The sequence below is a fragment of the Helianthus annuus genome, chromosome 13 (assembly GCF_002127325.2).
Source record: "Helianthus annuus cultivar XRQ/B chromosome 13, HanXRQr2.0-SUNRISE, whole genome shotgun sequence".
NCBI lineage: Eukaryota > Viridiplantae > Streptophyta > Magnoliopsida > Asterales > Asteraceae > Helianthus > Helianthus annuus.
In genome coordinates this window covers 143,801,251-143,808,057 of record NC_035445.2, presented here as the reverse complement: position 1 = coordinate 143,808,057, position 6,807 = coordinate 143,801,251, and the positions used below count along the sequence as shown (strand labels likewise).

The window sequence follows — 6,807 nt, the reverse complement described above, 5'->3', positions numbered from 1 at the left end:
TTCTAAAAATGCGTGAGTTATGTTTAAAGATCGGGTGGTATTAATAATACCGTTGTAACTTAATACTTATTGTGAAGGCGTTCATATTATTTTGGAGTTGTTAACATTCGGTAATATTATTTTTACTCTGAAAATAATATTTAGATAGTTTGCAAAATAATCACAAAAATTTACGCAAGTGTTGTTATGAAAATATATATTCTAAATATATACATTTTAGCAAGTTTATTTTGTGAAAATCCCACCTTCGACACTTAAAAAGTTTTGTAATAAAAATCGTGGCGAAAGTTATTCGGGAAAACAAGTTAAAAATATAGTCATAACACTCGTGATAAAAATATTTACAAGTGTTAGATTTTTGGAAAAATTTTGCCAGAGTTTCCCCTGTAACTGGAGGTGGCCACGCTTTCAAGCGTATCATTTTCTTTTAAAATTCCAATCAACAATTTTCTCAATCAACAATAAACAATATTCAAACCATCAAACTAGTCAAAATAGATATAAATCGCAATAATACATGAACCTGTGGTTTATCCAAAATATGTAGTAACTTTCCATTACTTTTAGTGGATCTTTGTATAAATCAACTCGGTTTCTTGAAAGTCTCGTTTTTAAACAAAATAAATTTCCACAACTTCTTGTCAACATTCACAAAAATAGTTCTTTTGTCAAAACTTTGTGTTACACAAGTGTCTACACACTTGTGTGCTTACAAAAATCACTCTTGTTCATGTAAAACCCGGTTTAGAAAATATGATTTCTTTTGACGCTTGGTTCTTTGAAAATACCATTTGTAGATCCGTAGATCTACTAGTTTACAAGTCTATTTCATAAGAAAGATTGTCTTTACACAAGTACATGCTTGATATGTAGTAGTGTTCATCATTTAACCTCTTTCATATCTAACATATTCTAGGTCATGTTTCATGGACATGACTTAGCCGGGTTAGATGACGATCCGAGCTACTACTAGCATAGATCAACACTAAATAATCACAATAAAACAAGTCTTACAAGTTTTACACAACTCTATTGCTTTTATCCAACATGTTTACCATTTTTGTAAACTTTTAATATGTAATCTTGTATGTTCATGATTTTTAACCGACAAAGTTCATTTTAACCACTTTAGAATAGATCAAGAAGGCGTTTAGAGTCACTTACTACCAGCTCGAGGCTAGGGAAGAAACTAGTCGGAAATCGAGTGGATAAAAGCAATGTAGTGAGGTCCTTTGCAATCCGAGTGCACCGAGCCTCCTTATGCGTGATCCTTCACATTTGTAGATGTATAGAATGGCTTGTATGAAATTGAAAGGTGGTGTGGTGAAGATGGTTGTGTTCGACCGAAGCTTATGGCAAGGGGAGAGAGAGAGAGTGATTTCTTTCTAAGCGTGGGTTATGTGATGTGAATGTCATGTGGTTATATTTATAAACCATGTTGAGTCTTTATCCACTAAACAACATGCCCCCAAGATATTAAGCACCATGATTTAAATAATCCATCAAGGACAATGTGTGTTCCCTATGGGGGACCGAATTCGGTTACAAGGGAGGGGGTTTGGTTCGATTCCAACTAGCCGGTTAAGCATTAGTTAGTTAGTTAGGAGGTTAATTTAGTTACTAGCATGTAGTAAGTTGTAACGGGTGTTAGGGTATTCGGGGACCCTAATAGGCTCAGAAAAAGAAAAACAATGTTAATGACAATATTTTTGTGTTCCGGATAAAGTCCGGTTGTTCGGTTGGATAGTGATCTGTTAAAGTGCTTAACAAAGCTTTAAAGTGTCGTTAATATTATTTTTAGTGACACAACTTATTCCCGACACTTTGGAAAGTGTCTAGTAATATTTTTCTCATGTTTTGGCACTTTATTAATTAGTTTAATGCTGAATTTTTATTTAAAGTGCTAAATTTTGTACTTAAAGTACGTTTTAGGCACATCCGGTCACTGTAATTATCACCCAGTGACGCAGTTCTACAATCCTCACTTCCCTACACTCTCTACGGGTGTAGTAAACTATCTCTGGCTCATACAGGCCTTAGAGGCAGTGTCTGCCTGGTGCTGGCTATACCAGCGTGTTAAATGGGTTATCCGTTCATTGTGCTACTTTGCTTTTGTGCATCAAGATTGTCACTAAAGTTCTGTATGTAAATGATAGAGTGACAGCAAATAAAGTATGAGGCCTGGTTATGTATATTTCAGAAATCATGTAGAAGTTTATTTACAACTGTAAGCAAGCACAGTAATTGAGCAGTAATTAAATATAAATTAATCGTACGGATACCTGAAATTTTTAGGGTTGTCACACTACAAGTGTGGGGACACTAATCACCTTCGCAACCAGCGCCCTCAGCTAAACCAGGAGCAACAGCCAGCCGCTCGAGGGAGAGCATTCAATATTAATGCTAATCAAGCTCGTAACGACAATGACTTCGTTAATGGTACGTTTCTCGTCAATAACCTTTATGCTTCGATACTATTTGATACTGGTGCCAACAAAAGCTTTGTATCCGTAGAATTTGAATCTTTGTTGAACTGTGCACGCTCAAAACTACCTAAGTCGTTTTCGGTTGAGATTGCCAATGGAAAGTCTATACTAGTTGATTCTATCCTCAATGGTTGTTCCTTGACTCTTAACGACCACATCTTTACTATTGATCTAATACCCATGCAATTGGGTAGCTTTGATGTTATAATCAACATGGATTGGTTGCGTAAGAATCATGCCGAGATTGCTTGTCACGAGAAATTTGCTCGTCTTCCTCTGCCATCCGGTGATATTTTGCACGTCTATGGAGACCGGCCTTCTAGAGGACTGAAGTTGATGTCATGCACTCAAGCGAGCAGGTGCTTACGTAAACAGTACTTTGCCTTCTTGGCCCACGTGGTGGAATAAAAGGGCAAGGGAAAGAACATAAGCGATGTTCCAGTAGTGTGTGATTTCCCTGACGTCTTTCCTGAAGATCTTCCTGGTCTTCCTCCTCCTAAATCCGTTGATTTTCGTATAGATCTTATACCTGGTGCGACTTCCGTCGCCAAGGCTCCATACTGACTTGCACCTTCCGAGATGCAAGAACTATCCAGTCAATTACAAGAACTGCTCGACAAGGGTTTCATTCGTCCAAGTACCTCTCCGTGGGGTGCTCCTGTGCTATTCGTCAAGAAGAAAGATGGTTCGTTTGTATGTGTATCGACTATCGCGAGCTTAATAAACTCACCGTTAAGAATCGTTATCCTCTCCCTCGTATTGATGATTTATTCGACCAACTACAAGGCGCGTCCTTTTTTCTAAAATCAACCTTCGATCTGGTAATCATCAGCTCCGTGTTCTCGAAGATGATATCCCCAAAACTGCCTTTCGCACTCGTTATGGACACTACGAGTTCGTGGTTATGCCTTTTGGCTTGACCAACGCACCCGCTGTGTTCATGGATCTTATGAATCGTGTTTGTAAACCCTACTTGGATCGTTTTGTGATAGTCTTTATTGATGATATTCTTATTTATTCAAGAACTAGATCCGATCATGAACGACACTTACGTTTGATGCTAGAACTTTTACGTAATGAACGCTTATATGCTAAATTTTCTAAGTGCGAGTTTTGGATCGATGAAGTACAATTTCTAGGGCACATTGTTAGTAAGCAAGGTATTCATGTTGACCCTTCTAAAATCGAAGCGGTGAAGAATTGGAGTACGCCTAAGTCTGCGTCTGAGATTCGTTCCTTCCTAGGATTGGCGGGTTATTACCGTCGATTCATCGCGGATTTTTCAAAGATTGTCGTTCCTCTTACCACGTTGACTCAGAAAGAGAAGCCTTTTGCTTGGGGTCCCGAGCAAGAGGAATCTTTTCAGGCCCTTAAGACTCTTCTTTGTAATGCTCCTGATCTCGCTCTCCCTGATGGGAACGACGACTCCGTGGTATATTGTGACGCCTCGAACCGTGGCTTGGGTTGTGTGCTCATGCAGCGGGGCAAGGTTATCGCTTATGCCTCCCGCCAACTCAAAATACATGAGAAGAACTATACTACTCACGATCTGGAGCTCGTGCAGTTGTGTTTGCGTTAAAGATTTGGCGACACTACCTATATGGAACTAAGTGTGTGGTTTTCACTGACCATAAGAGCCTTCAACACATTTTTAACCAAAAGGAACTAAACATGCGACAGAGACGTTGGGTGCAATTGCTTAACGACTATGACTGTGAAATTCGCTATCATCCTGGAAAGGCGAATGTCGTGGCCGATGCTATTAGTCGTAAGACTCATGTTAATACTATCTGTTGCTTTCACACCTCTAGTGATCTTCATGCTTGTATCCATGAAGCTCAATATTCGTCAGCTAACGAAGGTAGTCTAATCGTTGAAGTACGAGGTGCTTCTGTTGATCAACTCGAAACTAAGTCTGATGGACTTCAATACTATCTGAATCGCATCTAGGTGCCAGATCGCGATAATCTTCGTGAGCTCATTATGAATGAGGCTAATCTCAATACTCTATTCATCCAGGTGCTGATAAGATGTACCATGACTTACGTATGGCTTATTGGTGGCCTGATATTAAGAAGGACATTGCTGCGTACGTCTCTTAGTGCCTTACTTGCACGAAGGTAAAGGCTGAACATCAACGTCCTTCAGGTCTTCTTGAACAACCCGAATGAAACGCCCAAAATTCTAAATCCGAAAATGTAATAATTCATACTATTATTTAACAAAATTCGGGCATGACCCGTTCATAATATAAACAATTCCCTGTTTTAATGACATTCAACAATTTAAACCTACAACGCATTTTAAAGGACATAATAAAAATCATAACACTTTAAAGACCTTTCAAACAACCATTACAACTAGTATTTTGACAAAAGATTTACAACTTCAAGTTTAGAGTTTAACTACCAAACTTAGCCTAATTTAACAAAAGTATTGATCCATTGATGATACTTCAAAAATTGCGGAAGCGCATAAAGGCGTTCAAGGTGTGTTCGGTTCCGAGCGAGGCAATAGCATCTAAGCTTGAGTTTTACCTAAAACCATTACAGCGAAACAACATTAGCACAATATTCATATTTCAATTAACACCTTAATGAACTTGGCAAACTAATAATCATCCTTTTAATTTTGTATCGTACATGGCTAATTCATTCTTGTAATCGGCTTTCTTGTATGTGTAACCAACTCGTTACATCATTCTTTCTTATACAACTCATTCTATCACGACCCGTTTACACGGATTGTCAAGAAAACTTTAACTTATTAATTCTCATTCTAACCCGAACCGACCCGTTCATCACGGACCGTGACAGAGCTCTACTTTCTTGTTCTCATTTTAATACTATGTCTTCCAATATGCAACTGATATTTAGAGGAACAATCTACTAATGTTATTGAATAAACTTGTAAGTAGCGAACTTACCTCGTTCTTGAGCCTTTTGTTACGAACCGGAATTAGCTCCTTCTTCTTTCACTCCTACACATAATTCATTCTTATTTAGGTTACTTCATTCATTACATAATAATCACATTCACGCATCAATCACCTTCCATATCATATTTTGCAATGCATCAAATACTATATTTTCCTTATGCAATTCAACACTTTTCGATCCTTTCAAAATCACATTGTTTTCCATTGAGGCATTTTAACGAACACATGGTGTGCATACAACATTTTAAGTCTTATGTACATGTATTCAATGCACGATTTCACTAGCAATATACACAACTCTTCTAATCAACTAGATTCACATATCATATTCATTCTATATCATAATAATCCATCAATTATCCTAATACACATACATTCATCAATCAAAATTACTAAATTTATTCTACTTCAAGAACATCATATTACTAAACAAATGGGTTTCCCTTCAATCCTTCAATATGAACAAATTCAAGCATATAACATCTTCTAATGATAATTCTAATGCATACACAAGCTTAATTTCATACAATTTCACAGATTGATCAAAACCCATCTTCACTAACTAGCATCAAATCACGAAATCTGACTTACCCTATGTAGGAAACTCTTAGATGGTTGAGAATTTGGTCACATGCATTCGAATTTGACCCAGAATCACATCCAATTCTTAGAGATTTGATAAACTAGGGTTGAAGGAGGGTTTCCCCTTCCTGCGTTCCCAGCGTCCAACACCCACACTCCACCCATATTTCATCTTTTAATTCCTTATTTATTTACAATTTTACACATTCAGTCCCTTGGTTTCATTCATGTTGTCATTCTAGCGTATTTCCTAATTTTTTTAAAACTTCCTTGTTTATCTATAACTTATTTAATTTATTTAAACTACTTAAACATTCAAATAGTCTTTTATAAAATTTTGGGGTGTTACACCGAAATCCCTGTTTGGAAATGGGATAGCATTGCTATGGACTTTATAACTAAACTACCCCGTACACCCTCTGGTCATGATAGTATTTGGGTAATCATTGACCGATTGACTAAATCAGCCCACTTTCTTCCTATTCGCGAAGATTTCAAGGTGGAGAAACTTGCTTGAATCTATACTGATGAGATTATATGCCGCCATGGCATAGCTCTCGACATAATCTCTGACCGTGATGGTCGCTTTACTTCACGTCTTTGGCAAACGTTTCAATCCGCTATGGGATCTCACTTGAATCTTAGTACGACTTTTCATCCTCAAACGGATGGACAGACCGAGCGTACTATTCAAACCCTAGAGGATATGCTCGTTTTTGTGTCATCGACTTTGGTGGTAACTGGGATGTACATTTACCATTGATTGAGTTCTCGTACAACAACAACTATCATTCCAGTATT

The 6,807-nt window shown here is 37.6% G+C and overlaps 1 long non-coding RNA gene across 1 annotated transcript; it reads right to left on the bottom strand.

The window, feature by feature from the left end:
• Positions 1-4,898: 4,898 nt before the first annotated feature.
• On the bottom strand, positions 4,899-6,160 carry LOC110903322. The gene is made up of 3 exons (XR_002571839.2): positions 6,016-6,160; positions 5,413-5,466; positions 4,899-5,023 (listed from the first exon to the last, which is right to left on the bottom strand). It is a non-coding gene; the product is annotated as an uncharacterized LOC110903322 (long non-coding RNA).
• Between the last annotated feature and the right edge of the window lie 647 nt (positions 6,161-6,807).